The sequence below is a fragment of the Anabas testudineus genome, chromosome 9, assembly GCF_900324465.2.
Source record: "Anabas testudineus chromosome 9, fAnaTes1.2, whole genome shotgun sequence".
NCBI classification, from domain to species: Eukaryota; Metazoa; Chordata; class Actinopteri; order Anabantiformes; family Anabantidae; genus Anabas; species Anabas testudineus.
Genome location: NC_046618.1, coordinates 10088827 through 10110942, shown reverse-complemented (window position 1 = coordinate 10110942; position 22116 = coordinate 10088827). Strand labels below are relative to the sequence as shown.

At 40.7% G+C, this 22116-nt stretch overlaps 1 protein-coding gene across 1 annotated transcript in view; it reads left to right on the top strand.

The window, feature by feature from the left end:
• Nucleotides 1-22116, top strand: part of LOC113150252 — a 198805-nt gene that overhangs the window by 30337 nt on the left and 146352 nt on the right. Inside the window, exons 2-3 of the mRNA XM_026342675.1 lie at nucleotides 1515-1639; nucleotides 2615-2758. The gene's annotated coding sequence lies outside the window, so the exon portion shown is untranslated. The remainder of the gene's footprint in view (nucleotides 1-1514; nucleotides 1640-2614; nucleotides 2759-22116) is intronic.

Here is a 22116-nt window from a genome sequence, read left to right as displayed (position 1 = left end):
AGGAATCTCCCAAGCTATCGGACTCTCCTGGGGCCGTGTTTCGCACACCAAATTGATGTATCTGACTGGAAATGACACTTTCAGCAGGATTTGCCATTCTAAACCACCTCAAGCCCATGTGATCTCACCCATTCACTCTCAGAGGGATTGCCTTGAAATGCACCATAGCTTCAAAAGCCAATGAGCAGAGCATGCTTGAGTGAAAAGCTGATCCGTGTCATATCAGGGAAAAAAAGAAAAGATATTCTAAAATGCTGGCTATGTAGAAAAGTATTTTCTGCTCAGAACAAAGACCAACAGTCCCATGAATAAGTAGGTATTGCCTGAGGGAGTACGATGGAGGGTATAAGGGAGTCAACTAAGATAAATCAATAATCACATTGATTTTTGTCTGTAGGTACATGCCCACCATTTGCATTATCTTGTTAATATCAGTCTCAATCTGTATTCAGACACAGACAGTATGATTAATACAAACCATTCAGTTCTCACCATTTTTTTAACACTCAGTTTAAAGGAGGAGCACAGTGACCATGATGCTTCTACAAGAACTAGTTATGATATAATTTGACACTGGAGTAGAAGGGAAAGGGAAAAGGTGTGACCACGAATCCCTCCCTTGTCTTATTTTCATCCTCAAGTCTTTTGGGGGCTGCACGTTTCTCCTGTGGGGCTCTACAGACTGGCATAATGGATAAGGGCAAGGGTGTGAAAGGAGCACCTTAAGGCTCCTCATTCAACTCTCCCAATCTCTCCTGCGCACACTCTTGAGCTGTGAAGGCCCTCTTTCTTTGCCCTGCTAGCATGGGAGCCCTGTAATAGGCTCTAATTGATAGGGAGGTGTCGGGGTCTTTCTGTATAGGCAGAAGGGATGAGAGTAAGGCAGAGAAAGAGGGCGAGAGAGAGGATTATATGTGGGCATGTGGGGTGGGGCGGTGAAGGAGAGTCTGTGGAGCAGTCAAGGCCCCGTCCGTAATGAGTCATTAATTTCCTCATGGTTTTGTGGCGGTTGGCTCATTACTGGTCTGCAGAGGAGCATGAACAAAGCTCTGGGTAGGTAGGAGGTGAGCTTAAATAGTTGGGGCTCAACACTTCCCAACAAAAGGAGGAAGAGAACATTGAATGGCACTTGGAACAGATGCAGTAAAAAGTGGCAGATGCAAATTGCGGGAGAGCAAGTCTTCCTTCAAGCACTTTTGTCAGACTGCAGCCTGAGAGTCTAATTAGTTAGTGAGGTGTTTCACTTGTGATAGGGCTGTGTCTCGTTATTGTCACAAAGAGGATTCGTAGAAATGGGAGGAAACACATATGCTCCACAGTCCCCAGTGGAACCTGCTCACTGCAATGGTTAAGTTGATTTGATTATTTATTTTACCCTATAGCAATTGAATGATGTGCAATGTTTTTTGTTTGGCTTGTTGTGTGTAATTAAAAATGTGATTAAATGTACGAACTTGGACATGATGCCTGCGAGTAACTATGTTTTTAAATATGTGTTTATACTCTCCCCACAGGCAGAATGATTATGGGCAAATTGGTTGTGGTTCTAATGAAAACGTGGCTGTCCCTCTCTTTGTGGATTGTCTGGACCACGTGTCAAAGGTCACCTGTGGGGAAAATCACAATCTTGTACTGACAGGTACAGTAATCTGCAAGGCTGGCATAATCACATTCAGTCAAAATGCCATCATTAAACAAATGATTATTAAAATATCTGCCTTTTTTAAAAATGCAACCGTATGTTAAATATTAAAGAAGCCCTGTGCCAGTTACTTTAACTCATGTTTCCTCATACAACGAGTGAATCCCATCATTCACCTCTTGAGGAAATGGAGCTGACGTCACTTATCATGGGCTGTCACTGTGTGCTTCAAAGTTCACCTATTTTACTCAATTTTATGTGAATATCAGAGCCCTCAAGCCCTCGATCGGCACATCACCTGAGAGAGAGACATGAAGGTAGAGAGAAAGAGTTAGCGAGAATATGGCCCTGACTCCTGATCCATAACAGTCATTGCCTGTTACATACATTTCAGAATTCATTCAGGCTATGAAGATAATCGAGGTAGTCGACAGTTTCCCCTGCAGCCCAATGGATTTATGATAGCACTGTCAAGAAAATGAGGCGAAATGACACAGTAGCTGACTTTAGCTGCAAATAATGTGATAGGCCGTACAGTGGTGCAGCAGCAGCTGCTGTCATTGCAGGTAATAGGCTATAAAGAAGCCTGATAGCAATACCTGTCATTTCTTAATGGCTGACTTCACTGAAGAGCTTTTGTGGCCTTTAACATGAAGATAATAGAAGATACAACAAATTTTACAGCTTTTGCGTTGCATCCATAATTTATCACCAGAGGCCCCATGCAGCAGTAGCACAACAAGGACAACATGCTCCTAGAGGTGTGCTGAAGAGAGATGCAGCATGAGCTGTAGGGGGTTAGAGACCCTGCTCTACTTTGAAATTAATGGAGGAACTGCACAGGGTCCAAAACATCTTCTGTCGCTATATAATTGTTATATTACATGTTAGTGCACTAAATGTGTTTTTTAAATTGAAATTGAAATGAGAATTCACATTTTGTACATTAATTTAGTCACCGATGACACGCAGGTGATGGCAGGCTGTTTCAGTGGGGCTGCGGACGAGCATGTGGGAATGTGAAGAGAAATATCCTATTCCCAGAGGAAGTGACGCTGCCAAGTTCACCAGTGAGAGACATTGCTGGAGGATGTTGGCACAGCCTGCTTCTAACCGGTTAGTCCCTGCTTAGTTTGAAACCATACACTGTGTAATATGTTTGAAAAATCCAGAGGTACCTTCTGCCTCCTGCGTTAAGCATTTTTCTGTTCCTAGTACATGCAGACATAGAGTACATGCTTGCATGTGTTGTACATGTTCATGACCTCAACATGAAGTATGTCTAAATGCTTGGTGTGTGTCTTGGCCCTCACACAGACGTGTGAGTGTATGCTTTTAGCTGTGGTGTCCATCTATCCACATCATTCATTAAGCGCTCTCTCAGGACTAGTGCAGCTACATAAACACAGAGGTTGTGGCCACAGCTGCTCTTTCACCTCACTGCGGAGAACTTCAAAGTCCCTTCTCCTCACACAGCAGATGAATGCTCCCTGTCTGCCTGGCTGATATATTGGCCCCAGTTGCTGTCTTCTTACTGTAGTAAGACTGCGACTGAGGCCCCATCATAGAGCTAGAGCTGGGCCATTTGTTAGTTTTAACTGTATCTGAGAGACCTGGCTTTAATTCTGAGCAGAGGACATTAATCCTTTTAATAAAACACTTTGTAGAGTCGTTTTCCTGTGTTGCTAATGCCGCCCATTATTAACCCCATTAAAAGTGTAATACAATTTAAATAGAGTGCTAAAAGTGGATAATTTGTTGCTCCATTCTGTTTGAATTAATTCTCAATTTATGATCCAAATGACTAAACTATAGGAGCCACAGCACTAAATGAGATTCTTAAACGACCAGGCATACATTAATACACATTAATACAAACATGTATTAGTACATATTCACACAGACGTGCCCAAGTGTGCAGACACACGCACAACGCTGCTATGTGTTGCATTTGCTCTTCTAAATCCTGTAATGTCCCCAGTTTGATCCCTAGCTTCATTCTGTCATGAGGGAACAGAAATATCCATCTCCAATCAGGCCTTAATGAATAGCCTGATGAGTGTCGGGCAGAACAGAATTACCAGATAGATTTGAGGAGAGTGTGTGTCTATGTGTGTGTATGGGATGGGTGGGGGGTAGTTAGAGGGTCAGTGGAACAGGACACATGTAGAAATTAATTCTGTTCAAGTTCAAAAAAGAAATTGGCTAATTCTGTCATAAGAGCCTCATGGCATCGCCTTATCTGTTGGTATGAGTTCTCATTTATTGGGGTCAAATTGTGGAGGGGTGCGCAAGAGATAGAAAAGGGGGAGCAAGTTGGACTGTTCGACGGTGAGATTTTTAAATTGGAAAGCAAGGGCGAGAAAGAAGGCAAGAGAGTAGAAAAGAGAGTGGAGATGGGATATATGGAGCAAAAAGAGAGCAAGAGAGTCAGTGGTATGAGAGACAGCTTGCCTGGGCCAGAGCATATTGAGGGCAGCAGGTGGAAGAGTGGCACAGTTAATTAAAACGACTGTCTTAATGTCTCAGCCCGTCACTCCCGGGAGGGAGAGATAGAGAGCGAGAGAGAGGGAGAGAGAGAGAGACAGAGAGAGAGATGCCAGGCATGAGCTGGGCTGCACCCAACCAGCCATCTAGACAGCAAAGCAGCCATCCAGCCAACCCACCAGGCCACATGTCAGACAAGCCCTGACACTATGCCCTTCACCCCCCTTCATCCTTTTGCAACATGCTCACATGTGCATAGACGTACACAAATGTCAAACCCACCCGCCGTTTTCCTTAGCCAGGTGTGCCACGCCTTCCCAAACAGCCACCCACTCTAATCTGATTCAGTCCCTTGTTTAAAAAAAGAACAAAACAGACTTCTGATGTGAGTGTTTTGCTCAGCAGCATCTGTAGCATGCCTCTAGACTTCCAGCCTTGCAGCGTAATCTGTCTGCCTTTAATAATTCATAGAAAGCACAGTCTGTGCACTGTGTACTGAATGCTGAGGGTAATCGGGATGTTGTGATATTTCTATCATGGCCTGTCTGGAGCAGCGAGTGAATCAAACCAGTAAGGATCTGATAAGAAGTCTGTTTAGTGTCAAAACAGAATTGGATGTCACCACTGCCCTAGGGCGACCTTAACAAATCTGTCCTGCTCTGCATGCTACAGTTCAGCAAATAGTGATGTTGCTATGTTAGGGTTATGTCACAAACTTTGAAGTTGCACCAGATCAATGATTCACGGCATTACACAAACACCCAGGTACACGTGATAGTGTTTGATATTGTTTTAAAACTACAATTCATATGCTGTGTCTGTTTAACGACACATGAATAAAAATGTATTTAAAGTAAAACTGTGAGCATCCGCCCGTGTCTCGTACATCATGTTGTTTGGCTAATGTTTTATCAGGCTTTGCTGTATCACAGCGGATTGCTTTGTCAATAACCAGCCTGGTGCCTCAGTGAGCAGGAATCTGAGATTGTCAGGCTGAGTGACAGGCTGGAGATGGCAGATAATTCAAAGAAATTGGAAGTGTGAAATCTTTAAGGGCCACTTCTTAACACAGCAAATGCCAGGGTATCTTTCCATCAGCTTGTGCTCTCACAAGCTACCGCATTGTTAATGGTGGCCTGTCTGTCCATCAAGACCACTTCAGGAGGGATTTAGACCTGTTTGGCACCTTATCTCTCTGACTGCCTCCCACTAAACTGACCACTGCACAGGCCTTGAGTGTGCTTTCTGTGTTTTATGTGGCCAGTGATGGTCATGAATTCGCCGTGCAGAGTGATGTATGAATTTTCTTTTCCTTTGCTTATTTATAGGTATTGATACATTTGATTATCTGTCTGACAGTGTGTTGGTCCGTTAATTGTTACTGAACCAGGAGCCAAAAGTAATGGTGCTCGTAGCACCACCGTTAATTTAGCTGTCAACACTACTGATTGACCTTAGATTGTAGCAGTAAGAGCTCTTTGTCCTTGTGAGGGTGTTTCTGTATCTGGTGCTATCTGTCTGGATGGACGCAGGAAAGCCTGTGTATGATTTCAGGTTTGTACAGAAACATTGACATGTCAGTCAGTCAAACTGTTTCCATATGAGCTACATCATATTTAATGTAAAATATATATTTTAGTTTTAAACTTCAACAGATATAAGAGCATATTTTTTCAATAATTGGCTAATGACATTTATACATAACAAATAAAAAACATATGAAATTATACAATTATATTCTGTATAAAATGTGCTGCAGTCCACTCAGGTCCACTCAATGCCATATAAAGATTTTCCAAAATTGGTAAGGGAGGTAATGGTATCAGTGTCTTCTATGAATATACATTTCATTAATAAGTTGAGATCTGGGACATTTAGATACCCAAAATTAACCTAAAAGTAATTTAAAATATAAGTTAATTATTAGTTTGATAATGAGGTTTATGATTAAGAAGTTAATGAAAGAAACAAAAGTCATTTTTGGGCTAAAACTTAAAACTTACAATTCATGTAGGAGTAAAAAAAAAGTGTGTGTGTCGTCTTGTACTTGTCTCACCGCTCGGCACTGTTCCAAAGAAAGTGAACGGTTTTGCATAGTGACATGCTGACCCAGCTTGCTCGTGTTCTCTTTTTTCTTTCACTCACTTCATACGCTCAGGCGTGGTTACTCGAGGAAAACAGTTAGGGATAAATATAATAGAAAAAAGGCAGGAGACACAGAGAAATGGCAATAAAAGACAACAAGGCCAAAAAGTAACTTCTTATCCAAAGAAAGCTGTGTTATGTGTACTGAGAAATAGTGAGAGAAAATAGACAGTGACGGGAGGGGTACTACAGACAAGGGCCGAGAGACGGGAAAAGATATAAACAAAGACGGAAAGAAAGAAATATGTCCCCTATTTTCCCCTTGTAATGGTCTCAATTCCCTGCCAGAGCTCCCTGTCACAGAGAGGTAGTTCCCAACCCGACACATCTCAAGCTGTTCAAACATCCATTAGGATGTTTAGTTTCATACACCCTACAAATACAGGAAGATGAGAGAGGAACGGGCAGATGATGAGGGGAAAATTGAGGAAGAAAGAAAAGCGACAGAAAGCTAGAAGAAGAGAGAGGAGAAAGATGGGAGTGAGCAGAATGGAGCGGCAGAGAGAGGGAAGAAGAGGAAATTTATCAAGAAACTCGTGTGATATTTAATGATCCTTGTATGTGGAGAGGGGAGACCACACCAGCTCGTTCTCCTCCGCCAAATACCGATCCCCTAACTTAATTTCCTGCTCAATTGCTGTTCTATAGTGCATAGTACAGTGATACAGGCTGGTAATATAGAAAACAGATTGCCTGTGCGGCGGAGTGGATAAGGCTGAGGCTTGTGCTGCTAGAGACCTGCAGTCTCCAGGGGGGTCTTGTCGGTGGGCTTCACAAAACCAACAAAGCCCATCTTTCCCTGCGACTGGCAGCAGCTGGCAGGTAGATCTTCAAGCACTGGAGGTGGGGAAGTGGATCTGTGGGTGTGGTGTGTGTGTGTGTTTGCGAGTGTTCCTCTCTGCAGTGTGTATATGTGGCGCAGAAAGTCTTGCTATTCTTTGTAGTGGAGAGTTCCTCGGTCTTCCATCTTGTGTTTGCTCATGTGCTATGACTCCAATCCACTCAAAAATGTAGGCCTGCATGGACAGCAACCATCAATCAGTGCACAGAACAGAACAACAGCTACAGTGTTCTCCCAGAGACACACACAGAGACACACACACACACCTTCAATCAGGAATGTGTGCATACGGTACACTTGCCTGTTACCGTGTGAGACATTCAGTATTATTAGTATTTCTTGCTCATTTTTTCCCCCTATATTATTCCATATAGACTTTTTTCAACATCCAATATGTTCTCCATGAACTCCTGTATCGCACACAAACAAAAATTTTCAAATTAAAGATAATTTCTCTGAATAAATTGCTGACTCGATAAACAGACAAAAGAAGAAGAACAAGGTAAAGCATTACCTTCATACTAAAAAAAAAAACAATCAAGCTAATGATTGCTTGCACATAAAATTCAACAACTTTGGTTTTCCTAGTATACCGAACGTCAATTCATTCATTCGTTGTGAATGATTGTCTTGAGTGATTGACATACTAAAATACATATTCTGCTGTAACCTACCTGTGCATGAAGTCTCAATGTGCTGTCATGACGCTGTTTTGCAGCCAGACACAAAGTAGGCCAGGATGGGGAAGTCCCTGGTGAAGAAGAACCTGGAGAACTAATGTTGCTTGTATCCCAGTTCTTTTCGAGTTGTTATTTCATGCAGCAAGTGTCACTAACCTAGTTGCCATTGGGTTTTGCGCTAATGTTAGCAATGTGAACCTCCTCTGACCTCTCAAAGTGACAGGGTTTTGTTGCATAACAACCTTGTGTAATGAACTTCCTCCCAGGAGATGTCATTAAGGACGGGAATGTTTGTCTTCCGCTTGCACTAAAATGAATATTCAGCTATTATGGCTGCACAGCATTCAGATCTGATATGAGCATTGAGTTTCAGCTTGTACAGAAGAGACAAAACCCATTCCAGATGGGTTTTATTTACTGTCTCTGTGTCTCCCTGGTCAGACACTTTTTTATTTTGTAAATATATCTTTATTTATATTATATATTATAACTATAATTACAATAATTTAGTTTTAAAACAAGAGGGTCATTCTTCTTTCTTACTTACACACTTTCTCCCTTTCTCCTTTTCTAACTGTTTTATCTAATGTCTTGTTACAGGCCACTGTAGATCTGAAATAACACTGCACACAGGGTTTCTGCTACGTGATCATGCCAAGAACTGCAGAGATGTGGATGGAATTGAGTTGTCAGAAGGCTTTCCATCATACACAGGGATCACATTTAGGCAAGGTTTTCCTTGATAAATGACCCCAATTGGTCAGCTTATCGGCTAGATCAACACTGTATGCCTTTCAAGGCTCGTCTGCTTTTCCCATGTAGGAGGCCCCGTACAGGGAAAGTGCGCTGTGTGTGTGTGTGTGTGTGTGTAGTATGTGAGTGAGAGAAAGACAGACAAAAAAAAAAAACTGAGCGAGAGAGCGTAATATGTCACAATGATTATTTGAATTCCCTTGTTTATTGAGAATGACTGAATCCAGGGTTGATCCTTTACATTCCAAAAAATATTCACAAGAACAGGAAGAAGGAGGGGGAGGGAGCAGCTCTCTGTCCTTGGGAAGACGGCATACGCCATCTGATGCCTTGATTGTCTATTCCCTTCTGAGTATCATCATCCTATTAGTAAATATAACTACAGGAAGTAATGATTTCTGCTTCAAATTATGTGGATGTTTACACTGCTTGTCGACTGAGCAATATATTTCTGATCAAAGATAAACTGTACGAAAGAAAAATAGCAGTTGCATTAGTGCAGCAGTGGGAAAGAGGAAATGGCGGGTCCCGGCAGACTGATGTACCTTGTAAAGAAAACCCCCACTCCCCCACTGCACTGAAGGAGTCACTGCCAAGATGGCTGCTTGAGCTCCAGGCCCGCAGGGCTTGACCCCATGCATGCTGCCAACACCATTTCTCTAAATCCAACCTCAAAATGAATCTTCAGACTCCTGGCATAATTCCTCATCCTCTCTTCCTGTCCTCCTCACAACATCTCTCTCTGTGTCTTACTTCTTTTATTTTCCCTATGTGGGACATGGGGAGGTTGGTGGGTGCCTCATCTTTCAAATTCCTGTGAGTAAGACTGGTTTTCGGGGACGAGTGTTTATTGAGCTGGGTGTCTGGGGCTCCTCCCTGTAGGTTTATCATGTTGGCAACCATGGATGGTATCTTTTTAGGGTTGTCCTGAATTGTCCTTCCCTGAGTCTGGATCCCTGAAAGATAGTGACATAAATCCTTGGCAAAACTGTGCACAAATACAGTCATTAACTTAAGACTTCAACTTTATTTGTGGGGCTGTTTTACTACTGACCTTAAACTGAACCATGCTGTAAACATGATCACTGCATTTTTATTTAATGATGAAATGTTTTTAACAGGTGACACATTACACAAGAATTGTATAAATTGTACTGTATAAAATGGAAAGTATATACAAGTATAAAAAGTATATAAGTTTATATATACAGTATATAGTTTTCAGTGGGATTGACGCACCTCTTAAAATGTAAAATGTTTCATTTAGCTTTAGCTCAGTTTATTGTTTATATATCTTAAAGCCAAATGTGCGTTTAGTTTAATTGCCTGTGTTGAGCATATAGCTTATGAGTTTAGAAAGTAATTTCAGTTGACAAGTCCACATAATAACCGCTGATTTATTGTCTTTGAAATGTGAAATAATAGGTTTTCTGACTTAAGCCAATCATTGAGGGGTTTTATTGGGTTTCTCCACTCCTCTAATAACCAACTAAATAAAAATCCATTATTTTGGTTTCACAGTACAGTATATATTGCTAAGATGTTTTTGTGGTCTTTTTCATCATTGACAAGGCAAACAAAAATATTTTCCATTCCTGCATGTCATAATATACAGACAGAGCTCTGAGCTCTGCCAGGCCACTGTTAACTGCTTAAGGTTGGACTTGTGAGTGTTAGACACAGTTCATCTCCTTCTTCTTAGTCTAAGTTAGGAACTATGTTTTGTTCGCCTTTTCTTTAAAAACCTTTTCTCTCCTTTCTCTGTTTTTTCTCCTCAATGCCATGTAAATGTGCATGAGAAGAGTTTAAAATTAAAAACTCAACTTCAACCACTAAAGGTTATGCCTACTCTTTTTTTCCCCCACCCCCTTCTTTCTTTACCACTGAGTTGAGCCACCCACTAAGTTTAAGGTCACTTGCTAACCAAGGAGAAAGCTGTTGAGAGGGGCTGCAGCAAACTTGGCAAAGTCCGGTAAGACTCCCTGCTGCTCCATGGGACATACTAGCTCCTTTGCCAAGTCAAATAACACATTTAGTGTATTGAAAGTAAGATTTAAGTGGGGCAGTACAATGCGGCCAACCCTCTCATCTCTGAGCCGGTACTTCGCTTTGTGTGCCGAGTGTGAAAACTGCTCTTGTTCTCAGGGACTTAATCTTTTTTTCTAGCAGATTATTTGGAAACGGGTCAGTTGGGTGTGTAGGCTGTAACTCCACCCACATTTTCTTCTTCATAACTACACATTCATCGCTTTATCAGTTTAATTTTTCCTCCCAAGCAGTCTCTAGTTCACTTTCTCTTGTTTTTTTCCCCTCCTCTCTGTGTGCATAAGAACATTTCTCAGAGAATTCAGTGGCCAAGTTCAGGCCCTTGAAGTGACTGACTTTCACTCAAGACACTGTTTTCTTCTCTTTACTTCTTTTCTTCCCAGAGTATCAGGCTCCTTTTACAATGACATTTAACACTTGTTTCCAATGTTTTTTAATTTCACATAAACACAAAAACTTGTAGGTTCATGTTGTTTTTAGGCTGCTTTTTTTTTTTTTACAACAAAACAAACTAGTCTTTTCAATTACATTTTAAATTGATGTGTCTATTTCTAAATAGCATTATTGAAATGTGTAACTCCAAAATGGAGTAGTACAGATGAGCACATCAGCAGTGTACTGAAGTAGTGTACCTATACCACTAGAACTGGTTTTCCTTGCTGTAATCTTTCCACCTCCTAATACTGGAGAATCATTAATACTGTTATTACTAAGAGATCCCTGCAGAATATTCAGATGTAGGGGGCCAAAATCCACATTTATCCATCTGCGAAAACATGTATTAAAAGTTTATCTGAAGACAATGAGTGTCTTTACACTTCTAAATTAGTCATATTGAGCAGATAACTTCCAAAGATTCAGACTTTTTAGCACAAAATTCCCTCTTTCTGCTACTTTCCTTCCATCAATAGAAGGTCATCAGAGGAAACTCTCACTAACTTTAGCCATTTGACTTGATTGTCCCAGACCTCATATTAGCTTTAGATACACATTTGAATAAATCTTTCCACACAACGACTGTGGATTTTGGCCCTCATCATTTACACTGAAAGGGCTTAATGAAAAGATCTTTCCATGGCGAGCATGGACAGGAGGAATGATTAGAGCAAGAATAGCCTGTTAGAGTGTTTATATGGTGACCTGACCATTGTTTTATGATATACTGTGTATATCACATTTTTTATACACATCCATTTATAAACAAAATGTAAACCTGTGCTTTCAAATAGTATATTGCTGTTTTCAAAAAGAAAGACATGCAGGTAAAACAAGGATCGTTTTCACAGTTCAAACTGTCTGAATTTACAGAGTGGACACTCATAAATCCCACAGGCTGTTTTGTTAGAATTTCAGTTTTAGTTTGACTTTGGATGAACTTGTCCTAAATACAAGAACACAAGTCCCTGTCATCATCTGTCAGTTTCCCTGTCTGTCGTACATAAAGCAGAGAGATCGTCATTCTACAGGAGAAATCTACATGGGTAAATTATGCTTATCTAATACCCGACTACACTAGTCAGATTTCTAGTTTACATGACAGTAAACTAGAGAGAAATCAGCTTAATATAGCTAGTTAGTACGAGGTTACTAGTACCTGTAAACCAGTCATGGTTATCACACTTGTTGATTTTGTTGGCTAGCTAACAGGCAGAGTTGATGCACAGCAACCAGTGCAACTCTACAAGGACTGTGAGCCATGTTTTCCACAAACAGTTATAATTTGATTACACCCGGCTTATTGTGGGTGGACAAGACTGGTTTGTAAACACGCCATTAATCTGTCATCATTCATTATGCATTTTCATTGATCACATCTGTTGTATTCATTGAATTCATTTCGCTGTAGAGCTGTCTTTGAGTGCTATTAAACCTACAGCCAAGCCACATCTTCCATCACTTTTGTAGTAATCATGGTTTTAAATACAATAAGCCACTAAGTAACAGCAGCTAAGTGTGTATAATTTCTTTGATGTTGAGGGGAGCGTTATCACTGTGTGGCAGTAGTACAGTAGTGGTCAGTGGCCCGTGTGGTCAGGCATAGCAAATTGGGGCCATAGGCCAGGGGACAGTTGTAACATATTATCTGCTGCCACAAAGAGGTCAAACTCAGTTGTGTTAGCCGCATGTGTTTGTGGAGCTGGCTGCTTTGTGTGTGCTTGTGTGGTTTCATGTTGCTGCAAAAAGATGTGCAGGTTGAACAGTGGGATACAGGCCAGTGACAGTTTTTGACCTCGCCAGGTTGAACTGTCTATGTAGCATAGTTCATAGCTCACCTGATACGGCACTGTACATAAAAAGTGTTTAACTGATTCGCAGATTTGTGATCACTTCAGTTGTTCCTTTAGCATGTTTGCATTTTAAATCTGAAGGATAGAATGAGCAGTAATGTTGGGTGAGTTGAGTTGGGGTGCGTTAAAAAACTGTGAGACAATTTCCCATAGTTAAATTATTAGTTAGTGGATTTCAGCAGTTCACAAGGGGCAGGAGATAAGTGCATTTGAGAATGCAATTAAAGTTAAAATGTATGTAAAAAATAGAATTAAAAGAAGAGAAAGGACAAGGATGGAGAGAAAGAGGAAAGGAAAAGTGACAGAATAGGGAGGGTTTATGGAAAGTAAAGATCAGGAGGGCAGGCAGAATCAGCAGGCAGTACTCAGAGTCCAGCTGGTTCCCAGCTCCCAGGGTCTACTTCAAGGACCTCTCTGTCTGTGTGTGTCTCTCTCTTATATATATACACACACACACCTACTACACCCACCCATCCACCCACACACACACATACACATACACACTCTCCACCATTGTTCATTGTCTGGCTCCAATCTCTCTGTATCCTCACTCCCCACATCATCTCCACCCACCTTCCCCTTCTTTACTTTTGCTGTATCTGTCATTTTCACCCCCTCTGCATTTTTGATCCACTGGCTGATAATGATGAATTTTCCTCAGCTGTACAGGAGTTGGCAGAAAAAGTTTGCTCAGCAAAGTTTTGAAAGTAATGCGAAGAGAGTGCGGCTTATATTAGTGCAAGTTCAACGTGATGCTCTGTAAGACAAAGCCATTTTTCCCCATTTAACACATCTTGTATGTCATTTACAAAATAAAACCTGCTGTCGTGTTTTTATGCTTCTTAAAATCTTAGATGTTTTTTGTGGGATTTTTTTACCATCGCTGGGGTTTGGAGTTGAATTTCTTACGTTAACAGTTAGGATTTTAGCTCCTCTAATTGAAGGGCTGAAGGGTTACCTGCTGATGTCCCTGTACCATACAGTTCAGCCAAATACAATTCAGTATTTACACAACCTTGCATTGAAAAGAGAGATTGATAAATGCTTCTGACTTGGCACAAGAATTACTTGTTGAAATTGGTGTTCCGTTTCAGATGGTGTGAAGGACATTGGATTGTCAACCTCTACAGAAAATGTCCAAGAGAAAATCATTGCTTACAAAATGGCACAAAAATGCGAGATTACGCTTAGCTCAAACAGAAGCCTGCTGAATATTGACTGCACCTCCTTTAGTCACATGAAACCACATGGGGTCCAACATGTTTGGTGTGGAACAGTGACTGCATAGTGCTGACTGTCACACATGGAGGTGAGGTGGCATTTGGTGATGATGTAATGTCTTAAGTATAGATCTTTTATTATAGTTTATTAAATATTTCTGGTTTTCTAACAAAGTAGCTTCATTCTACTTGTAGTTTTTGTAGTTTAAATTATATTTATGGTTGGGTTCAGGCATTACTACACTGTCAGGGAAAGACTGTGGGCCAGGACAATAGTCAAAGAGCATTTAAAAAAACTACATGCAGGACTTTTTTCTCAAACTTGTATCTGCAGCTTGTCCATCATACACCCCAACCACCTTCTTGGGACTCACTTTCTGTAAATAAATTTAACTTGTCGTTCTTTCACCTTCCATCCAGTAGGCATTGACTCCACAGGGTTCCTGCTTTTCCAGCCAGGCAGTCAGAACTGATGAATCCTTCTGGGTGGAAGGTGAAATGTCTTCAAGAAGTCAAAGCAAGTCCAGTTTCCACTGAAAAACATTTTATGGGTTTATCACAACATCATAATTTGCTACAAAAATGTGATCGCAGTAGCACTTGTTGTAGCAGTAGTTGCATTGGAGTTTAATTATCAGGAGACAGAGTTGGTTGTAGTAATAAACCATTATCTCATGTTAAATCAACAGTGGAAAACACTGAAAAGTGTTTTTTGTTTAGATGTTTCACTTTGATTGTTTTATGCCCTTGAGAGGTTATTGTTTAATACTAGATCTTCAGTCAACTGATACTGATACTATCTATCAGTTTTAAAGCACAAGCATAATCTCTACAGTGTTTTGCTGCTTACATCATCTGTGCCTGTTCTTCAATAACTTCTATATATCCTATATCATTATATATCATACTGGGGATGCAAAATACCATCACTCCGTCATGTAAATGCAAGCTACAGGAGGCTAGAGACATGAAACACCAAGGTAATTGGCCTAAAGCTTGTACGTACAGTAATTCAATTCCAAAGCCTATATTGGTCGTCCTCTTTTCCTCTCAACCTCGCCTCCTCTCTTTAGGATTATGTGCAGGTTACAGAGCTAGCATGGTGTGGATTAGCGAGGTCGTTCCTCCATGCTTGGTTCCTCTCTTAATGTGATTATGCATCATCAGGCTTGTTTACTGTTAGCTAGTTCATTGTTGAGACCTGACAAAAGTTCAGCCCCCTTCAACCCACTTGCTGGTGCACACGCCCACACACTCATACAGTGCTTAAACTGTCAACCCCCCAGCTCATCCTCTGACTAACAAATAAACTACACATACTCTAATATTCACATAAAAAAAGTGCATCAAAATTGTCCATGCTGTTTTCTTTTGAATGTCTGTAAAGGTATTCTTTCTTTTTATAATGAATTTGCATGTACCGGTAATTGGGGGAAATACATAAGGCAACAATAATCTGAACTGTTTCTGTTCTAAAATGTCCTCTCTTTCATCATTAGGATGCCATTAGACGGTGCACTAGAGATCAGGTGTCTGGATCTGTTCCCTTTAGCCAGGGTCTACTATAACCATCTTTAAGCATCAAGCACCGCCTTTCATTAGTCTAATGAAGCCATCAAGACAGCCTGTTTGGTACAGAGCATGGTCTAGCTCTGTCAGACTTCCCAGCTATGCACTCGATCAGTGGTGAATGAGCCTCTGTGTGGCCTGAGGGGGGTGTGACTTAGACTTGGTGTGTCATTAGCCATTGATGTTATTGGCTCATTATCTCCCAATTAGACTGCTATCAGAGCTAGCTGGCGTTTTCATTACAACGTAGACCTCCAAGATCTAACAAAGACCAATGCCGCTGATTAAAGATGGTTTCAGTAATAACATGTAGCGCAAGGTCTTTGAACTCTCGGTGATATAGTTAGAGTGGAGGTGATATAACACAATGAAGCTGATTAGAGAGGGCATGTCTCTTATTGTGCCACTTAACTGAGGTTAAGGCAGAGTAATACTGATTAATGTATTCTGGGTAGCGCATTTTGTTAATAATGTACAGTCAATTATGAAACAGAATAATTGAAGATGGTAACAATTAAGCTTTCAAAAAATAATGGACATCTATTTCTTCTATAAGCATAAGCACCCACTGGTCTTCCATCCTTACCGTGTGGTGAATGTGTATGCACACAGCACCAATTTGGTTTAAGACTGATGAAGGACAAGTCAAAGTCTGAGTGTGTGTGTGTCAATGTATGTGTGTCGAAAGACTAATCAGCTCTGTTAATCACCCAGGGTGGGTCAGCCTGTAAGGCAGGGACAGAAATCGCATCTCGTCAGGTAAATCAGAACAAGGAAATAAAGTCCTGCAAATTAGAGGCCTAGAAAAGATGATAGTCACCCTGTTTGTCCTTCACTTTGACCATGGAATCAGTGCCAGCTGGGCAATACATCTCCCTCATGTTGTATTACTTTTTTAATTAATCTACCACAGACTCCTTAGAGTAATGAGATACATCAGAATTGTCTGTTACATGCAATCAGTCATACAGCTTTGTTTTTACAGAATAAGGGAGATAATTGACATGTCTGCCCAACTGCAAGTGCATTTTGTTGGAGTTTTGAAGACAATGTGAGTCGTTTACAACCAACTGATCATAACAAACCCTTCTCCTATAGGCTTGACCTGTTAAGCTCAAAATAATCTTTATTTTTACATTCTTTTAGCCAATTAATTGTGGAAAGAAACAACATGATGTAGTACCAGGTAGTACAAATCTTGTGCTGGCTTGTTTGTGTGTTCTTTGCGGCCTTGTCGGAGTGCTGCGTTTCTGCCTGTTAACCCGTTAGTGGGGTTAGTTCCCTGATCCGTGAGAAGTGTCTGCCCGGTGATTAACTCCACATCGCAGCACGTCTTCCCCCTCACTGCATAAATGGGCTTTAATTGAGGGAGCTGGCTCCTTAGCAGGGAACCTCTTTCACTCTGTCGATTAAAACGTCATTTTACAGCCAAAAAAGAAACACGTTCCCAATCACTGCCCTTGAATTATTGTTCTGTAGCTCGAGGCTTGTATTTTAAAGTCACTGAATAATTGCAATCAGATTATTCTAATCAAGTGCTGGAACAGTAATTACAGGTTGCAGTCATTTAAGCTGCCTTGGAAGTCCCGTACACACTGCTGGTGTACATATTAAAAAGTTTATGTAAGAGATAAATTTAATGAAGAGGATTGTAATCTTTCGGCTACTTTTAGATAGGTTTCACACGTGTATGAGGAGAGCGAACACTAATACACAACCACCCCCAACCAGGTATTAGTACCAAACAGTTCTTTCAATAGGACTAGACGCGTTTCCTCCCACTCATCTCCCCCCGCTGATAACCTCATCCATGCCCAGGTCTGGATTTCATGTCAAGGCAAACGTTAGGTGACTTAGTGCCGTGCCAAGCTGTCAGAGAGGCATGAGAATTACAATCTGGAGGTCTATGTGACAGTGGAACCGTCTCTCCTAATCCTGTTTACGCACATCCGCATCACCCTGTTCCAAAACAGAAACCAAAGTGTGTATTTTTTGTCTGTGTGTACATGTGCGTGTGCTTGTTTTCATCACTGTGTAGGTTAGTGTATGTCTTTCACACTACAGTGTGTGTGTGTTTGTGTCATTCTCTCTATGTATTGTGTGGATGTGGAAGGTGCCGTACATGCTCTGAATATATAATTCAATATGACTAATCATGGTGGTGGCTGCCAACCCAGCAGCATTGGCTGACAGACTGGGCCCAAAGCTAATTTGATAAGGTTACAATGCTCTTGAGCTGAGATTCAGATTCAGCAGCAGTAGCAGCGCAGCAGCGGTCGTACTGCATCTTGTGCAGCTACCTGAGATATGGTCCCAATTGACTACTTTGGGCTTGCGTCCACACCCTGCTCTTCCATTCCTAATCCCTATTCTGTTTGTTTGGCTGCATAGGAAACGTCTCTCTCTCTGTTTCAGACGTTAATCGCTAAAAGCGTGAAATGAGGGTGGGCTCACAAGAGGAATGAGATTTAATATGATGATAATCATCCAGCAAACGGACTACCTGTGTCGTACATAACACAGAACTTGGTGGAGCACTGCTCAGCATTGCTATTGTGGTTAAACGGGTCACGTTTTGAAATCACTTGTTTACTGCCAGTATTTTGTTGCAATGCTCCAACATGTCTACAAATGTAGTATCTGTATCATCTTAGCAACTTTTTTGCTATACCTAGTGATGTTTTGAGTTTTGTCCTGTTAGCATGTTGTTCCTCATTGTATTCTGACATTACGTATTGTAATGTAGCACAGCTTTGTCTGAGAGTCTGACTCTTACCACCCCATTAGGAAGAGTATACAAATGGGGCTTTAAGTAGGATAATGTCAGTCACTCGAGCAGCTCACATCACTTTGGTCGCATTGGGTCTGAGGAGTGATGTGTCCTCTGGGGAGATCAAGCAGAGCTTTTACACTCTTCAGTTGAAATGTTATGTGGGGTTTAGAAGCACATTAGTTATTTGATACTGATGTATTTCTAATTATTACTGAAGACGATGAGATTTTCCAAATTAGATTTCTTTTCCCTGCCTTCACATTCTCTGTCTTGTATAGTGGCTTGCATGCAAAAATGCGAGGATCACAAAAGTACAAATTTAACCTCAATCTTCAAAATAGAGAAGCACTTCAGTTTCATAGCAGAATGCTGGAATTTGTTATTAGGAAGTTTTACCCATAAAGCTTTATGACATAAAGATTGATTTTGAATGTTTAACATACATAGAGCAGGTGGGTTTGTATGTTCAGAGGACTTAAACGTACAAATTAGTCAGCTGTTAAAGTTGAATTAAAGAAATAAGAAACTGTGAGAGAGCAAAAGGCGAGGGATGTCAGCAAATGGTTAAGATGAAACTGGCAGGTTATTACACTTTTTTCCATTTTGAAGTCCAATATAAAATTTCTATTAGAAGGACAATTAATTACCCCTGCAAAATGGCAAATGTGCATCCTTGTCAGGTGGAGTGTACTCTGATGGCCTTTCCTCAAACAGAGAATGTGAAGATTTGATCTCTTCTAATGGTTCTGCAGGAAAGGGTAATTACGGCATGGTCAAAGCTAATTTGCTTTCTGCCAGATGAACTGTTGTATTTTATTGCAGGCTGACATTTTAAAGTAATTATGGCACTGTTGACCCCAGACAATTTCAGTTGTAGCGTGGTCTTGGATGATCCTCACTCTCTCTGTTTCTCTCTCTGTCCTCTTCTCTCGCTCTCTTTCTGAATGGAAGTCAGAGGCGTAACAAGGTAATGACACGGACGGAGAGAGCCATATGGGGCTCCTCCATCCAGGCTCAAACCTTCACATCATCATTACCCACCATGCATTTCACATTGACTTTGCATTCAGATAGAAATATATACCACTGCCATGTTGATGTGTGTGGGGGCATGTGTTTTCCTCTAAATGTGTGCAGAGTGTGTGTGTGTGTAAGAAAGAGAGAGGGAGAGAGAGAGAGAGGGTAATGTGTATTGTCCTTTTATCCCTGGGTTGCATTCATTGCCCATCCCATAGATCCATGTATCGATGAGGGTGTAATTATGTGCCTCAGTGATCATTTCTCTGTTTCTTTACTGCACAGGAATTAAGTAGGCAAAGGTCAGTGTGTGCTCCCTGAAAATTGCCTGCAGAAAATCATATGGCGATGAGAGCAATTATGGATTTTTCTCCCCCTCCTAGGACCCCTCTCTCTCCCTCGTACTTTTTTTCTCAGTGTTTCTCTTTTGTCGATGAACATTTGAGCAGATGTCAATCGATGTGTGCTTCTAGCAACCTCCACATTTGTACTACAGCAACTCCCTAAATTATCTCTCCTGTATTCTCTAGTTATTTTGGAAATGCACGCAGATCCAGACACACACAATGGAAAACAAATGTGAATCACTGCAAGAGTATGCTAATGAAAACAACAGTAAGGAGATGCTTCATTACCTCAGAAGATTACATGATGAATTGGACTGGCAGTACTATATATAATGTGCATGTTTTATATTATTTTTATATTGTTTGTGTGTATATATATATATATATATACAGTATATGGACTAAGTGAAAATAATGATTGTCTGACCAATTGTCTTGATTATCCCTCATAATTCCTCTACCATCTGAGAGGAAGTTCTTGTATCTGGACGTGTAATTAGGTCTCTTATGAACTGATGGTGGAAAATTAAATAGTGAGTCAGATACAAAGTTGGACAGTGGCAGTGCCAAAATCTCAGAACCACTGAAGCAGTGCAGTCCCAGGTAGCATCACCATTTCAGCGTTTGGCAGCATATTTTGTTGACAGAGTACATGATATGAGTGTTGTTCTCTATCTAGCTTACTCCATCTATCTTTCCCCTCTCTTGACTAACCATAGTCCTCCATCCCCTAATATCATTCTGGATCTAATAAAGACTGACACTTGTGACACTTCAAACATGTCGCCACCAACAGCTCCTGCCTAACAAAAGAGCCCTCAGCGCTACATGTTTTAATGGCGGAGCAGAGCAGGCCGGTGCAGCCCGACCCAGCAGGTGTCTTCCACACATCCTGGTACTGAGAAACACTCCCTCTCATTCAGCCTGTCATTGAACACAATAGCACAAAAACCCCTCGCCTGATGTGTGCACAATGGTCACCGTGCACAGACAGGGCCTATAGCTTTGTGATGCCCAGTGTCTTGGAGAAAATGTATACGTAAACATGAAACAGGGGCACTTTACATCTGGCAGTATTGATGGAACACTCTTAGATCAGACTAAGCCATGACACCACCTATTTAGGGCCAAGTTAAACTTTATGACTCTATGCTAGTTTGATATGATAAAATAGTCAGAAAGTAATTAAGCACACATTAGCAACATACAACATTTAAGATTCAAAAGCTTTTATTAATGCAGAGTGAGAATTTTAAAAATTTTTAAAATGTAGTCTTATGCTGGCACGGTGACCTGTTTACTGTATTGTGTACTTTTCCCTTTGTACATTTATACTATGGCAAAGGCTTTAACTCCCTGAGATTCTGAACAGCAATATTGGAAAGACAGAAATTAATGAGTAGGTAAAAGTCAAAGGAAAGAAAAAATGCTGAAAATAAAATATTAATAAAATAAGTATTGAAAGTTTCCCTTAAGATTCACAAATTGACTTCATACAGTAAGTATATTAACAACAATAAATAGTTTTCTAAGGAGCCAAGCATCCTGGTCATTTTGGCACCAACTATGCACACTAGAAAAGAGTTTGTGAACCTCTACAACTTCTATAAACAATAGGGTGGAATTGGACGGATCAAAGGCAGTAAGGTTATTGTTGGCTGCCTGTAGGTGTTGTAAGTGAATATGTAGCCTGCTGTGCATTGTATGTGGAGATTTCTTCTTCGTCTTTCAAAGAACAGCATGTCTAATTATAAAGGCCTTGTCAAGTGTCTGATACAACTTTGATAATGTGAGCCTCCATCTTAATGCAGACTACAATTATATTTTCAAGAAGCTGAGCTATACTTCTTGCTGATCGCCTTCACCTTAGTAATCCAATAAGTATTCATCCCTTTTATCAGTGTGCATTGAAATTTTAGCCAGTACTGTAACTTTAAAGTTGTCACCTAGTTGGGATGAATTCAAGAGATTAATTTCTGTTAAGCTCAGCAGTGTTTTACTCACTTTATGAGCAGCCTTTTCAGCAGGGATCTCAGAACTTCTGGATAACCATACTGATTGATGGTCATGGATTGATTTGTTTTGTTTGTTTGATTTTTTAAATTATTTATTCATCATGTGCTTTTAGAAAACCAGAATGTGTGCAGTTGTGTTTTTTTGGGATCACACACACCTACAGTACATAGTAGAACAATATATAGTACATTTTAGAATGGGTCTAATGGCCCTCTTGTCTATTGAAAATTAATTTGTGCTCATTTGATTCTGGTCGGTTTTCCTTGGATCAGTTATCTGTCTGGTACAGTTA